Genomic DNA, 17092 nt, shown 5'->3' with positions numbered 1-17092 from the left:
ACCATTGTGCAAAGTAACTTACTTTGCTGCTCTTCCATATAAATATGGGGTGTAGAAGTGGTGTATTTATTTTTCCTGTTATTGATACTGTTGGATAGACACTGGGATTTTACATTCCCGTACGCATTCTCTGCGCCCCGCCTCTCCTGTCAATGTCACTTGATAGCCTAGGACTTTTAGAGCGCCTTTACGCATTGCTAAAATACAGCAAATAGCTTTCCCATCAGTGTTTTGAATAGACTACAAATATGTAATCCGATCTGATCAAATGGGATAGATTGTAGTTTATTTCATATATCAAGAGCGTCCATTTTGGAAATGGAGGACTCCGGTTATTGGCATCACTGAGGATACTGGGTGGGGGGTGCGGTTGTAAGTCAGATGTTTTTATGAGGGACGGAGTTGTTCCAAATGCTTGCTTTTCTGTTAATGCCACATAAGAAGTGTTGATGGTTTCCAAGTCTCCCCTCCCACCCCCTAAAAAACACACTATGCTTTGGGAAGGCTAGAGGGAAAAACGGGTCAATCGACAGCTTTTAATGGTGAGTTACTAAAGCGCACGGATTTGCGTCTTCTCAGAAGAGCGGCCGTCCGTTGTGATACTTTTTTTTAGCGTAAAAAGGATTTGACGAAATAACGAAACTTTGTGCTTGGAATTTTCCTAAATTCGATAGTTTCCATCATGCGCACTAGACAGTAGTCCTCGGTGGTCACTAGTTACCACAGCCACAAAGTCATAAACTCCGCCTATTCTACAATTTTCTTCAAATGTGATTGTAAACCTAACCTTAACCACAGTGCTAACCTTATGCCTAAACCTAACCTTAATACTAAAAAGCAGATTTTTGTTTTCATTAAGTTTTAAGAATTTTGACCTTGACTGTGCTATCTAGTGGAAATCCTAGTTCTCTCCATACTCTGATTTACTGAGGGTATTGTCTGTGTCTGAGCTGGTGGATTTTACTGTTCCGTGCTCTGTAGAGACTGATTTAACAGTTGTCAAAACAAAATGCTTGGAAGAGGATGAACTTGATAATGTCCATTCCCAATGCCTTAGTTTTTCTTGAAAATGGAGGCTCCATTCTTGAAAATGGAGACTGGAAAGGGACCATGGGGAAGGTTTCTCTTTTGTGATCAATAGAAAATTAGGTTAATCTCCTTGCCCTCATAAATTCAACCGTCATTAGTGTGTGTGTGTGTGTGTGTGTGTGTGTGTGTGTGTGTGTGTGTGTGTGTGTGTGTGTGAGAGAGAGCTTAGCTTGAATGTGTTGGAGAAAGATAAAATACATTTTGTGATCTGTGCTTATGGCTATCTAGAAAGCTGGACTTGGAAATATTGTGGACAGGGATTGGGATTACCCTATTCATGGTTGATACCAAACCTACACACAGGCTAGACAAAGTGTGGTCAGCAAGTGGTATGGTTTCATCCTCCTTCTGCTCAACAGTGTACACGGCATTCGGAAAGTGTTCAGACCCCTTGACTTTTTCCACATTTTGTTACGTTACAGCCTTAATGGATGAAATAAAATGGATGAAATAAAATAAAAATCCTCATCAATCTACACACAATACCCCCAACATTTCTGGAGAGACCTGAAAATAGCTGTGCAGTGACACTCCCCGTCCAACCTGACAGAGCTTGAGAGGATCTGCAGAGAAGAATGGGAGAAACTCCCCAAATACAGGTGTGCCAAGCTTGTAACATCATACCCAAGTAGACTCAAAGCTGTAATCACTGGCAAAGGTGCTTCAGCAAAGAACTGAGTAAAGGGTCTGAATACTTATGTAAGTGTTATATTTCAGTTTTTTTTTAAATATATAAATGTACTTTGTCATTATGGGGTATTGTGTGTAGATTGATGAGGGGGAAAAACAATTGAATCAATTTTAGAATAAGGCTGTAACATAATAAAATGTGTAAAAAGTCAAAGGGGTCTGAAAACTTTGCAAATGCACTGTACATGTATATCAATGTAACACCATGGAGGAATACAATAATAATGAAGTGGCTCAGAAATCAAAATAATGCACTTGAATTATTACTCAGATAACCTTTTTACAGAACGGCATTAAAGGATTGCAGTTCCACATGTGGGAACATTGCTACTGCAACATGTTAACACCACCTTTTCACATGTGAGGGGAATAACACTATTTCACCCCCACATGTGAACATACAATTCCACATTTGAAAGTTAGATTTTCACATGTGAACTTGTGATTTCACATGTCAAACTACAATTCACGTGTGTGGTGAAAACAACATGTTATTCTCCTCACATGAGAAAAGGTGGTGTCAATTCTATTTAGTACATGTGAAAATATGGTTTCACGTGAAATTAAAGCTCAACGTGTGAAAACAGCCATTTCACATTTGAAACAACACATTTCAAGTTTGGTGCTGCTTCTGCTGCAGACCTGTAGCTGATCAGTCAGAATTATTTTATGTGCTATTCCTCCCTCCCTTGCAGTAATCACTGACCTTACGGGCATGGGCGGATTGGTGGAGGCTATGCAGTGATATCCTTGCGCTCACCTATCCAATCGTGTTAGAATAGTGATGACTTTAAGGAAGGACTGAAGGATGCATTGGAGGATGGTATGTTAAATAAATACAAAAATGTATGTAAACAAAAGCCTGGTGTGGACCACTAGAACCTCACCCTACCGCTCTAGACCCCCAACCGGGTACATCTGTTTCTATAGTAGTGGATACTGTGTGTTTGTGTGTAGTGGAGCAGAGTGCTCGCTCTGTCTCTTAGGAAGCTGACCTACTTTCCTCCCTTCTTCCTGTTTTATTTTCCTGTCTTCCCCTCTTCTCTGTCGACTTGAGACTATTTGCATATTAGATGTGTGCACATGTACTGGGGAATAGATTCGCTGTCTTTGTCTCTGTGTTTGTGTCTGGCCTCCTGTGGTTTTTTAATCGGTCTCTCTGTCCTATTTGTGTTTTTTATGGCTGGGAAGAAAAAAGGATGCCGACTCTGAACCTCAGAGATTATTACCCCCCCCCCTTTCACCTTTGTCCCTTCCCTCCTGCTCTCTTTTCCATCCTGACCCTCCTGACCCTCTTTTTCATCCTCCCTCTTTTTCATTCTCCCTCTTTTTCATAGCTCTTCCCTCATCCCTCCCTCCCTCCATCCGTGTGTGTCCAGAGCAGCATCCGTCTTATTTGTCCGTAGTAAATCTGATCAGGGAGTGCTTCACTGCTTTTCCACATCAGTGGAGTAGTCTGCACCTGCAGGCCTGGATAGATTAACCAGTCCAACAACCCATATCATGCTGTCCTGTGAGGCTCAGTTGGTAAAACATGGCGCTTGCAAAGCCAGGATCGTATTTTCGATTCCTGCTGGGGCCAACAATATAAAAGCGGATGCATGAGCTAGTGTATTTGTCTTTGGAACAACGATGAATGAGCTACTGCAGGTGTCCTTGGAACAAGGATGCTTGAGCTACTTTATTTGTCTTTGGAACAGGGATGCATGAGCTACTGTAGGAATCTTTGGAACAAGGATGCATGAGATACTGTAGGTATCTTTGGAACAAGGATGCATGAGATACTGTAGGTGTCTTTGGAACAAGGATGAATGAGCTACTGTAGGTGTCTTTGGAACAAGGATGCATGAGCTACTGTAGGTGTCTTTGGAACAAGGATGAATGAGCTACTGTAGGAATCTTTGGAATAAGGATGAATGAGCTACTGTAGGAATCTTTGGAACAAGGATGCATGAGATACTGTAGGTGTCTTTGGAACAAGGATGCATGAGATACTGTAGGTATCTTTGGAACAAGGATGCATGAGATACTGTAGGTGTCTTTGGAACTAGGATGAATGAGATACTGTAGGTGTCTTTGGAAGAAGGATGAATGAGCTACTGTGGGTGTCTTTGGAACAAGGATGCATGAGCTACTGTAGGTGTCTTTGGAACAAGGATGCATGAGCTACTGTAGGTGTCTTTGGAACAAGGATGAATGAGCTACTGTGGGTGTCTTTGGAACAAGGATGCATGAGCTACTGTAGGTGTCTTTGGAACAAGGATGAATGAGCTACTGTGGGTGTCTTTGGAACAAGGATGAATGAGCTACTGTAGGTGTCTTTGGAATAAGGATGAATGAGCTACTGTAGGAATCTTTGGAACAAGGATGCATGTAGTACTGTAGGTGTCTTTGGAACAAGGATGAATGAGCTACTGTAGGTGTCTTTGGAACAAGGATGCATGAGATACTGTAGGTGTCTTTGGAACAAGGATGCATGAGATACTGTAGGTGTCTTTGGAACAAGGATGCATGAGATACTGTAGGTGTCTTTGGAACAAGGATGCATGAGATACTGTAGGTGTCTTTGGAACAAGGATGCATGAGATACTGTAGGTGTCTTTGGAACAAGGATGAATGTAGTTCTGTAGGTGTCTTTGGAACAAGGATGAATGAGCTTAAACAATGGACACAGAAAGGCATCACATCATTCAGTACAATTATAAGGAATGGGAACCTAGATAACTTCCAGGACCGAAGTAAAAAAAACATGGCTTAGATAAACAAGATTTTTACAGATACCTACAAGTTTGACACTATTTCTTAAGGGAGATAAAAGTGACTAACCTTCGAGCACCTCCAATATTAATCCAAGTATTCACTAACGCATACATCTTGGGGAGTAACAAAAAAACTATTTCAAATCTCTACTTGGGTATTCAATCCTCAAAAAAACATTCTACAAACTATATTAAAAAGAAATGGGAGGAGGAACTTAACATTGAAATAACTGATGAAACATGGTTGAACATATTAGAGACTCAACAAAGCTCCACCAACTCAAGGTCATGGAGAGAATTCTGTTGGAAGAATGTTATACGTTTCTTCATAACGCCTATACTGAAATCAAAACAGGCTGGCTCCCTACACCCTTGTTGGAGAGAATGTGGTCTATTGAGGGAGGATCACTCTCATATCTTTTGGACTTTCCCCGCAATCGAAACTTACTGGGGTTTTAGGCTGAGTTTCTGTACAGTACTTTGAGATATCAGCTGATGTAAGAAGGGCTGTATAAATACATTTGATTTGATGCTTAGAAGAGTAAGAGACGTAGAGGGAGGGATGGATTGAGATGCAGAAAGAGAGAGTGAGAGAGATTATTATTGTTTTTAATGTGCTTAATAAAATCAGCCGCAGGGCTTGGGACTGCCACACTATGCATCCTAAATGGCACCGTATTTATTTCATAGTGCACTACATTTGACAAGAGCCCTCAAAAGTAGTGCACTATGTAGGGAATAGGGTGCCATTTAGGACTCAACCCCTGAGTTTCCGCATTACACACACACACACACACACACACACACACACACACACACACACACACACACACACACACACACACACACACACACACACACACACACACAGCGACAGGGAACAGGAGACTCCTCCTCTTCTCTCTGGCTCTTCGTCCGCCAGGACAAATGGTAAAGTCATTATTCAAAGCATCTTTGTGTCCGAATGCATCGCCAGGTGTGTGTGTGTATGATAGAGGAGAGTTCCTGACAGATTACTAGTGTGTCTTTGTGTGTGCGTGACTTCTCTTACTCATGAAAAGAAAATACAGATGTGCTATCTTCATGTGAACAGGTTCTCACAGCAGGAAAGTAATCCCGCAGCAACAACCAATGTGAATTTTATTACAGTTATTACGCAGATAATAATTAATGGACATTTGTCTAGGGGCTAATGCATTTTTCATTAGGGAAAATCAAGTCTGACATTTTTAAGTGGAAATTACAAACTACAGAATCCTTTTTAAACCTTGAATACAGTAGAATTTAGCATTTCATGCTGCGCAGGAAAATTCGCTGCGGCACAACAGTCATCAAATTAAAAATCTGTCCAGTATCTTTACACACATCCAAAATGTGGCTCAGGAGCAGGACAAAACTAGGTCAGGTAAATGTCTACTCACTGCTCATGATTGTCTGCTCGTGTTTGTACTCATGGGTAAATGTTTGTGTAAAGGAAGACATTTTAAGTGATGTATTAAACCAGTCATATTTCTTTCTATGCTTATTTTTTTATTTTCCATATGTTATGCTCTACCTCTAACAACGCTCTGTCTGTCTGTCTGTCTGTCTGTCTGTCTGTCTGTCTGTCTGTCTGTCTGTCTGTCTGTCTGTCTGTCTGTCTGTCTGTCTGTCTGTCTGTCTGTCTGTCTGTCTGTCTGTCTGTCTGTCTGTCTGTCTGTCTGTCTGTCTGTCTGTCTCCTCTTTGTGGTTTCTATGGCAACAGGGTTCACTTGAGGTCAGCACTTTTTCAGGGAGCAGCTGGGGAGGGGCTAGTGGCGTGAGCAACTTTTTGTGTTAATGTTTGAGAGAGACGTTTACTGAGAAAAATGTGTGATATTGTAGAGCCTGTAGTGTATTGTTTTCATCTGGCTGTTGTCATTTCATGTATTTATTTGCCCCACACAACCACTTAAAAAAAAAAAAAAAAAATTGCCCCACACATCCACTCTTTACTTTATGCCTTTGTTATTTTATTATTATACAGGCACATTTGTTGGTATTAAAGGTCCAATGCAGATGTTTGTATCTCAATATCAAATCATTTCTCTGTAACAGTTAAGTACCTTACTGTGAAATATTTGTTTTTCAATTAAAATGCTCAAAAATAAACAAAAATAGCTTCTTAGCAAAGAGCAAACTAGTTGAGAGGGGATTGGCAGAGACATTTGGAACTCCCTTTCTTATTGGTCTATTAACTCCTTTAACATCTGGTGTGTCACCAGGCAGGCCAAAACTCCATCCCATCAAAAGAGACTGAAGTTTCAGTCTTTTCGAAAATCTCTTACACTAAAAGGGCATTATCATTTTCGCACTACTATTCCAACCTCATAGTGTGGAAATATTCCCTGAGGATAAAACATGACAGACTGAAGTTATAATCCCATATTGATGTCACTTGTTAAATCCACTTCAGTCAGTGTAGATGAAGGGGAGGAGGCAGGTTAAAGAATCATTTTTAAGATTTGAAAGAATTCAGACATGTATTGTGTAGGTGTGCCATTCAGAGATAAAGCAAAGCAGTTCGACACATATAACAACACAGAGTTACACATGGAATAAACACACATACAGTCAATAATACAGTAGGAAAAGTATATATACAGTGTGTGAAAATGAGGTAAGGCAATAAATAGGCCATAGTGGCAAAGTAATTACAATATAGCAATTAAAAACTGCTGATAGATGTGCAGAAGATGAATGTGCAAGTAGAGATACTGGGGTGCAAAGGAGCAAGATAAATAAATAGATACAGTATGGGGATGAGGTAGATAGCCCATCTGTAAACAGCCCATCTATGTACAGGTGCAGTGATCTGTGAGCTGCTCTGACAGTTGGTGCTTAAAGTTAGTGAGGGAGATATGAGTCTCCAGCTTCAGTGATTTTTGCAGTTCATTCCAGTCATTGGCAGCAGAGAACTGGAAGGAAAGGCAGCCAAAAGAGGAATTGGCTTTGGCGGTGACCAGTGAAATATACCTGCTGGAGCGCGTGCTACGGGTGGGTGCTGCTATGGTGACAAGTGAGCTGAGATAAGGTGGGGATTTACCTAGCAGATACTTGTACATGACCTGGAGCCAGTGGGTTTTGACGACGAGTATGAAGCGAGGGCCAGCCAACGAGAGCGTACAGGTCGGAGTGGAGGATAGTATATGGGGCTTTGGTGACGAAACGGATGTCATCCAATTTGTTGAGTAGAGTTTTGGAGGCTATTTTGTAAATGCCATCGCCGAAATCGAGGATCGGTAAGATAGTCAGTTTTACGAGGGTATGTTTGGCAGCATGAGTGAAGGATGCTTTGTTGCGAAAGAGGAAGCCGATTCTAGATTTAATTTTGGATTGGAGATGCTTAATGTGAGTCTGGAAGGAGAGTTTACAGTCTAGCCAGACACCTAGGTATTTGTAGTTGTCCACATGTCAGAACCGTCCAGAGTAGTGATGCTGGATGGGCGGGCAGTGATTGGATGAAGAGCATACACTTAGTTTTACTAGCATTTCAGAGCAGTTGGAGGCCACGAAAGGAGAGTTGTATGGCATTGGAGCTTGTCTGGAGGTTTCTTAGCACAGTGTCCAAAGAAGGACCAGAAGTATACAGAATGGTGTCGTCTGCGTAGAGGTGGATCAGAGAATCACCAGCAGCAAGAGCGCCATCATTGATACAGAGAAGAGAGTCGGCCCGAGGCTTGAACCCTGTGGCACCTACCTAGGATACTGCCAGAGGTCCGGACAACAGGCCCTCCGATTTGACACACTGAACTCTGTCTGAGAAGTAGTTGGTGAACCAGGCGAGACAGTCTTTTGAGAAACCAAGGTTGTTGAGTTTGCCGATAAGAATGTGAGTCAAAAGCCTTGGCCAGGTCGATGAGTAGAGCTGCATAGTAATATCTCTTGTCGATGGCGGTTATGATATCGTTTAGGACCTTGAGCGTGGCTGAGGTGCACCCATGACCAGCTCTGTCTAAATTGTTGACGTCCCTTTTTTCAATACCTTTTTGAATTGTAATTACTTGCTACTATGGCCTATTTATTGCTTTACCTCCTCACTCCATTTTCACACACTGTATGTTTGTTTACTCCATGTGTAACTCTGTGTTGTTGTTTGTGTCGCACTGCTTTGCTTTATTTTGGCCAGGTCGCAGATGTAAATGAGAACTTGTTTTCAACTCGCCTACCTGGCTAAATAATGGTGAAATAAAAAAATGTATGTATGTAAATGTATGTAAAAAATGAATAAAAAACACAAAAAACCATCTCATTTACCTCACCTTGCGAGGGCAACTGCACGAGTTAGTTTTTAGTTTTTTTTTTGTTTTAGTTTTTAGTTTCAGATACAATATTTTAATTAAAATCAATTAATATTCCTCTCATATAATTTCAATTAATTATTTCACACATTGTGCCTGTTTCATCGGAACGTTGCAAAAACATTGTTCAGTTTTCTGTGAGTTAGCAGAATTTTCCATCAACATCCCATCAAACATAGTTACTGTTGCCGAGCCAATCAAGGCCCTGATTGGTGAACCTCTGATCCATTCATAGCTCTTTGTCTGTTGGAAAGGTTAGGGATATGTTCACACACACTTTTTTTTAACATTGAGTGCATTCGGAAAATATTCAGACCCCTTGACTTTTTCCAAAAATGTTTACGTTACAGCCATTCTAAAATGGATTAAATAATTCCAGGTGAAGCTGGTTGAGAGAATGCCAAGTGTGTGCAAAGCTGTCATCAAGGCAAAGGGTGGCTATTTGAAGAAGTATATTTTGATTAGTTTAACACTTTTTTGCTTACTACATGATTCCATATGTGTTAATAGTTTTGATGTCTTCACTATTATTATACAATGTAGAAAATAGTAATAATAAAGAAAAACCCTTGAATGAGAAGGTGTTCTAAAACTTTTGACCGGCAGTGTATTTTTTCATCAATCTACCCAATACCCCGTAATGACCCCGTAATAAATAATTCAATATCACATTTACACAAGTATTCAGACCCTTTACTCAGTATTTTGTTGAAGCACATTTGGCAGAGATTACAGCCTTGAATCTTCTTGGGTATGACACTACAAGCTTGGCAAACCTGTATTTGGGGAGTTTCATTCTGCTCTGCCGATCCACTCAAGCTCTGTCAGGTTGGGTGAGGAGTGTCGCTGCACAGCTATTTTCAGGTCTCTCCAGAGATGTTCATTCGGATTCAAGTTCGGGCTCTGGCTGGGCTACTCAAGGACATTCAGAGACATGTCCTGAAACCACTCCTGTGTTGTCTTTGCTGTGTGCTTAGGGTTGTTGTCCTGTTGGATGGTGAACCTTTGCCCCAGTCTGAGGTCCTTAGCACTCTGGAGCAAGGATCTCTCTGTACTTTGCTCTGTTAATCTTTCCCTTGATCCTGACTAGTCTCCCAATCTCTGCCGCTGAAAACTATCCCCACAGCATGATGCTGCAACCACCATGCTTCACTATAGGGATGATGCCAGGTTTCCTCCAGACGTGACGCTTGGCATTCAGGCCAAAGAGTTCAATCTTGGTTTCATCAGTCCAGAGAATCTTCTTTCTCATGGTCTGAGAGTCCTTTAGGTGCCTTTTTAGCAAACTCCAAGCGGGCTGTCATGTGCCTTTTACTGAGGAGTGGCTCCCGTCTGGCCACTCTACCATAAAGGCCTGATTCGTGGAGTATTGCAGAGATGGTTGTCCTTCTGGAAGATTCTTCCATCTCCGCAAAGGAACTCTAGAGCTCTGTCAGAGTGACCATCGGGTTCTTGGTCACCTCCCTGACCAAGGCCCTTCTCCCCTGATTGCTCAGTTTGGCTGGGCGGCCAGCTCTAGGAAGAGTCTTGGTGGTTCCAAACTTCTTCCATTTAAGAATGATGGAGGCCACTGTGTTCTTGGGGACTTTCAATGCTGTAGAAATGTTTTGTACCTTTCCCCAGAGCTGTGCCTTGACACATTCCTGTCTTGGAGCTATATGGACAATTCCTTAGACCTCATGGCTTGGTTTTTGCTCTGACATGCACTTTCAGCTGTAGGACATCATCTACAGTTGAAGTTGGTAGTTTACATAAACATTAGCCAAATACATTTAAACTTTTTTTTTTACAATTCCTGACATTTAATCTTAGTAAAAAGGTGCTGTCTTAGGTCAGTTAGGATCACCACTTTATTTTAACAATGTGAAATGTCAGAATAATACTAGAGAGAATTATTTTTTCCCAGCTTTTATTTCTTTCATCATATTCCCAGTGGGTCAGAAGTTTACATACACTCAATTAGTATTTGGTAGCATTGCCTTTTAATTGTTTCGGGTATCCTTCCACAACCTTCCCACAATAAGTTGGGTGAATTTTGGCCCATTACTCCTGACAGAGCTGGTGTAACTGAGTCAGGTTTGTAGGCCTCCTTGCTCACACACGCTTTTTCAGTTCTGCCCGCAAATTTTCTATAGGAGTGAGGTCAGGGCTTTGTGATGGCCATTCCAATACATTGACTTTGTTGTCCTTAAGCCATTTTGCCACAACTTTGGAAGTATGCTTGGGGTCATTGTCCATTTGAAAGACCCATATGCGACCAAGCTTTAACTTCCTGACTGATGTCTTGAGATGTTTCAATATATCCACATATTTTCCTACCACCCTGATGCCATCTATTTTGTGTAGTGCACCAGTCCCTTCTGCAGCAAAGCACCCCCACAACATGATGCTGCCACCCTGTGCTTCACCGTTGGGGATGGTAATTCTTCTGCTTGCAGGCCTCCCCCTTTTTTCTCTAAACATAACAATGAAAATTACAGGCCTCTCTCATCTTTTTAAGTGGGAGAACTTGCACAATTGGTGGCTGACTAAATACTTTTTTGCCCCACTGTATATGGGAGATACAATCTTCCCAGCTCTGCAGATTCTGCTGTGAGGAGGCAGAGTCATTAGATCATTTATTTTTCTTTAACCATTGATGTTCTTTTAATACAGGGCCGACTTACAAGTTCCTTACTTTTTCCCCTTCTACTTGCCTCTTCCATTTTTGTGGTAATGCTGCAATTAATTGTTTGTATTTTTGGATAGAGCATTTCTATATGTCTGTGTTAGCTCCATGTGTAACATAACTCCACCAGTCCTATTTATGATATCATTCAAAAAAATGATACCTTCTTCTTTTAATTTCTTCAAAAAATATATATTTTTAAATCAATAAGTATATTTGAATTTAACCACAATATTTGTTGTATTATTTTTTGTCTTTTCAGGTGGATTAAACTGAAATTGCAACCAACTTTCTAAGGCTTGTTTAAAACATTTGTTCCTTTTCAAACAATCGAAATTGGGCCGGTGTAATCTGAATAAAGGGAAAAAGGCCCTTCTTGAACATAAGATGAGATATTCCTACCAATTTACTAGAGAAGCAGTTTACTAGAGAACCAGAACTATAGTTTGATAACAAGGAATTTGTGGAGTGGTTGAAACATTTTAATGACTTTAAAATCTGTTGGGGCTAGGGGGCAGCATTTTCACTTGGATGAAAGGCATGCCCAGAATAAACTGCCTCCTACTCTTTCCCAGATGGGAATATATGCATATTATTATTACTGGTGGATAGGAAACACGCTGACGTTTCTAAAACTGTTTGAATTATGTCTGTGAGTATAACAGAACTCATATGGCAGACAAAAACCTGAGAAGAAATCCAAACAGGAAGTGTGAACTCAATTTTGAAAACAGTGCCATTTGATGTCCATCTTAGATATGTCACCATCTTTAGATTCTGGTTGTATGATTTTACTATAAAGGAGGGGCTCAAATAGCTCTTTGAGTCGGTGGTCTCATTGCGCACGGTCACGAGAGAGTGTTCTTGCATTCAAATGCCTTTCTTCAGACAATGAAATTCTCAGTTTCGGTGGTCTCATTACGCACGATCACAAGAGAGTGTTCTTGCATTCCAATGCCTTTCTTCAGACAATGAAATTTTCCGGTTGGAACCTTATTGCTGATTAATGTTTAAAACATCCTAAATATGGATTGCATACATCATTTGACTTGTTTCTACAACCTGTAACGGAACTTTTAAAGTTTTTGTCTGGAGGAATTGCTTGTGCTTTTTGAGGATTGAATGCGAACAAGCTAACAACAAGTGGCTAAATTATGTTTTTTTTTTAACTTTATGGAACAAATCAGTCATTTATTGTCGAACTGGGATTCCTGGAACTGCTGTCTGATGAAGATATTCAAAGGTAAGTGAATATTTATAGTGTTTTTTTGTAGCTTCTGTTGACGCCAAAATGGCGGCTATTTCTTTGGGTTCTGAGCGCCATTCTCAGATTATTCTTTTTCCATAAAGTTTTTTTGAAATCTGACACAGCGGTTGCATAGAGGATACGTTTATCTTTAATTCTGTGAATGACACTTGCATCTTTTATCAATGTTTATTGTGAGTATTTCTGCAAAATCACTGGATGTTTTGGATTCAAAACATTACTGCACTTAACACGCCAATGTAAACTGCGATTTAAAAATATATATATATATATATAGATATATGCACATTATCGAACAAAACACACAATACATGTATAACATGATGTCCTATGAGTGTCATCTGATGGCGATAATCAATGGTTAGTGATTAATTTTATCTATATTTATGCTTTTGTGACTATGAAATCGCTGTGTGTGTTTTTGAATTTGGTGGTCATCTAACAAATATATCCTTGTACCCCCTAGCCCCAACAGGTTATTAATGAGTTTTAATGACTCCAAGTGTATGTAAACTTCTGACTTCAACTGTAGATAGGTGTGTGCCTTTCCAAATCATGTCCAATCAATGGATTTTCCCACAGGTGGACTCCAATCAAGTTGTAGAAACATCTCAAGGATGCTCAATGGAAACAGGATGCACATGAGCTCAATTGAGAGGCTCATTGCAAAGGGTCTGAATACTGATGTAAACAAGGTATTTGCCATAAAATCTAAAAACATGTTTCTGCTTTGTCATTATGGAGCACTGTGTGTAGATTGATGAGGAGTTTTTAAATGTAATCCATTTTTAGAGAAGTCTGTTACGTAACAAAATGTGGAAAAGTGGAAGGGTGTTTCAATACTTCCCTTGCGTATGTATGTATGTATGTATGTATGTATGTATGTATATAATATATACCCCTTGCCTTGATGACAGCTTTGCACACTCTTGGCATTTTCTCAACCAGCTTCATGAGGTATTCACCTGTTTTTAGATTTTATGTACATATTCTTTATCCCCTTACACTGTGTATAAGACAGTAGTTTTGGAATTGTTAGTTAGATTACTTGTTGGTTATTACTGCATTGTCGGAACGAGAAGCACAAGCATTTCGCTACACTCGCATTAACATCTGCTAACCATGTGTATGTGACAAATAAAATTTGATTTGATTTTGGATTGCATTTCAATTAACATGTGTGCCTTGTTAAAAGTACATTTTTGGAATTTCTTTCTGAACAGCAGTCCATCATTACCTTACATCATGAAGGTCAGTCAATACGGAACATTTCAAGAACTTTGAAAGTTTCTTCAAGTGCAGTCGCAAATACCATCAAGCGCTATGATGAAACTGGCCCTCATGAGGACCGCCACAGGAAAGGAAGACCCAGAGTTACCTCTGCTGCAGAGGATAAGTTCATTAGAGTTACCAGCCTCAGAAATTGCAGCCCAAATAAATGCTTCACAGAGTTCAAGTAAAATATACATCTCAACATCAACTGTTCAGAGGAGACTGCGTGAATCAGGCCTTCATGGTCAAATTGCTGCTAAGAAATCACTACCAAAGGACACCAATAAGAAGAAGAGACTTGCTTGGGCCAAGAAACATGAGCAATGGATATTGAGATTTTTGGTTCCCACCATGAAGCATGGAGGAGGAGATGTGATGGTGTTGGGGTGCTTTGCTGGTGACACTGTCTGATTTTATTTAGAATTCAAGGCACACTTAACCAGCATGGCTACCACAGCATTCTGCAGCGATACGCCATCCCATCTGGTTTGCGCTTAGTGGGACTATCATTTGTTTTTCAACAGGCTGTGTAAGGGCTATTTGACCAAGAATGAGAGTGATGGAGTGCTGCATCAGATGACCTGGCCTCCACAATCACCTGACCTCAACCCAATTGAGATGGTTTGGGATGAGTTGGACCGCAGAGTGAAGGAAAAGCAGCCAACAAGTGCTCAGTATATGTTGGAACTCCTTCAAGACTTTTGGAAAAGCATTCCAGTTGAAGCTGGTTGAGAGAATGCCAAGTGTGTGCAAAGCCGTCATCAAGGCGAAGGGCGGCTACTTTGAAGAGTCTAAAATATATTTAGATTTGTTTAATACTTTTTTTGCTTACTACATGATTGAAATATGTGTTATTTCATAGTTTGATGTATTCACTATTATTCTATATAGTAAAAATATAGAAAAACCCTTGAATGAGTAGGGGTCTCCAAACTTTTAACTGGTACTTCTCTCTCTCTCTCTCTCTATATATATATATTATATTATATTATATTATAATATATATATATATTATATATATATATCCTATCTCTCTGTCGTAGGTCTATGATTTTTAAATTCTCTTTCTGTAGGACAGTGTGGTGGACTGTCAGCTCTCAGACCTTTGTGAGTAGGACACTGTAGAAGCTGTCCCCACAGTGACAAGGACAGGCAGAGACTGGACAACATGCTGATCCTGAAGAAAGGGCTGAGGGACAATCACACCCTCACAGGACACACCCTCACTACCCAAGTGAGCACAATACAATAAGCCAGGGTAACAGAACACACACACAGGACAGGACAGAAAGTTGAACATTGACTGGCAGAGAATCAACATTTGGTTAGCCTTGACTAAGATCTGTTTATCCTATTGTATGAATGTTGTCATGCCATGTTACCATCGAAGTTGGCTATACATAGGAGTTGGCTAAATGGCACCACACTAACATTTGGCTGAACAGAAAGAATGAAACTTCAATGTACTGGAGGACTACTTTAGAATATGTTGGTGTTGTTACAGGATAGATAGAAAGGAGAATAGGATGTGGTTTGTTTGAGTAGCACCTGAATGTGAGGGCAAGCGGTTATGCATAGCAGAGGACCAAAATTGAGGCACTCCAGGTAGTTTGAATCCAGTTACTATTAGAGATGTCTACACTGATGCCCCATCTAAGAAATAGGGTACAATTTGGAACGCATTCCTAGCATAGAAAGATGATAAACTATTGTTCCTCCTGTTCAGGCTGAACCTGGCATTGGCCTACACTGAGCTGACAGAGGAGTGTAGGGTAGCCCCCGAAGGTACTCATCAATTTCATGCAAGAATTCCCTCTTTGTTGCCTTAGGAATAAATCTCTCTACTACAGGAGCTGGGTCGTGGCAAAGGTCTGGCTGTCAAACAGACTGAGAACTTGAGGAAGGCATCCCACGAGCAGATGGCTCAGTATGTCCAGACACATGATGCAAATATTAAAGATAATGCTCCATATTGATGTTGAATAAAATAGATTGACCACTGTGCTCACACTGGTTTAGGGAAGTTATAGAAATGCTTGATTCCATGCCAACTGATGCCTGCCCCCCTCCCCCACCCTCCAGGTCTAAGATGCTGCCCAGCGTCGGTCAGATCAATGTTGATTGCAATATCCCTGAGATGAATGTTGTATATACTGTAACGTTATGGCTATGATGGAGATAACTTGTACCTTTTTTTTTTACAGGTGTGAATGAGACAATGTATTCCCCTAACCTTGTTCTTTCAATAAAGTTCATATTTGATTAATATTATAGTACTTGTTTGTCTTTGTCAAATGTAAGACTAAATGCTATTTGTAATTCATTTCGGTGCAGAGTTTTGTTTAATATTACTATCCAGATAAAGTGTCTGATCAAGGAACATTACATAGAAAATGCGATCGGCCACTAAAACAGCTGTAACGTGTTCACAGTAAAAGTTATTTCTATTCTGATTGCAGATGTTCAATCATTACAAAACGAGGAAGACTCAATAAGGTTTTCTCTATCTTCATTAGAAAGTTGTGTAAATGGCAGTTGGTTGGGGGGGGGGGAAAGTATTGATTTTCATATAAGATACATATTTTCACAGGTGTTATTTCTTGACTGATTACAATGTTATTGATGGGGATGTCATATCATTTGAAAGGGCTGTTTCTCAGCTTTCAAATTATGTATCGTGTTTTCATATATGTTTTTTTTTACACCAACAAATTATGCACGTAGAGCTCATTAATGCATGCAGAGCTCATGATCCAGCAAGAAATGGATCATTTCGCTCAGGCTGTAAAGGGTTAGTTTGTGTTGTTTGCAGGTCATGGAGTCTCCCTCTGTCACATTGGCCGCTGTCTCCAAACTTTCCGCTTTAGTTGAGTCGTTATCCACTTTAGAAGTAAGCAGTGCAAGATATTCATTTACCGGATATAATTGCGAGTCGAGGGCAGAGGTAATTTCCTGATGGTAGCGGCCAACTCTTTCTGTTGTCGGGTGTTGACAGCTGACATGTTTCCCACAGGTGAACTGAATGGAT

General features: G+C 40.4%; 1 protein-coding gene and 1 long non-coding RNA gene across 2 annotated transcripts in view; both read left to right on the top strand.

Annotated features, from left to right (window-relative positions):
- The window catches only part of LOC118365911 (segment polarity protein dishevelled homolog DVL-3-like), a 50829-nt gene that overhangs the window by 510 nt on the left and 33227 nt on the right, over window positions 1–17092 (top strand).
- LOC127914576 (uncharacterized) lies at window positions 17–15129 on the top strand. The gene is made up of 3 exons (XR_008088907.1): window positions 17–542; window positions 13375–13487; window positions 15108–15129. It is a non-coding gene; the product is annotated as an uncharacterized LOC127914576 (long non-coding RNA).

Source organism: Oncorhynchus keta, chromosome 33 (assembly GCF_023373465.1).
Source record: "Oncorhynchus keta strain PuntledgeMale-10-30-2019 chromosome 33, Oket_V2, whole genome shotgun sequence".
NCBI lineage: Eukaryota > Metazoa > Chordata > Actinopteri > Salmoniformes > Salmonidae > Oncorhynchus > Oncorhynchus keta.
This window is presented reverse-complemented; position numbering and strand designations above follow the sequence as displayed.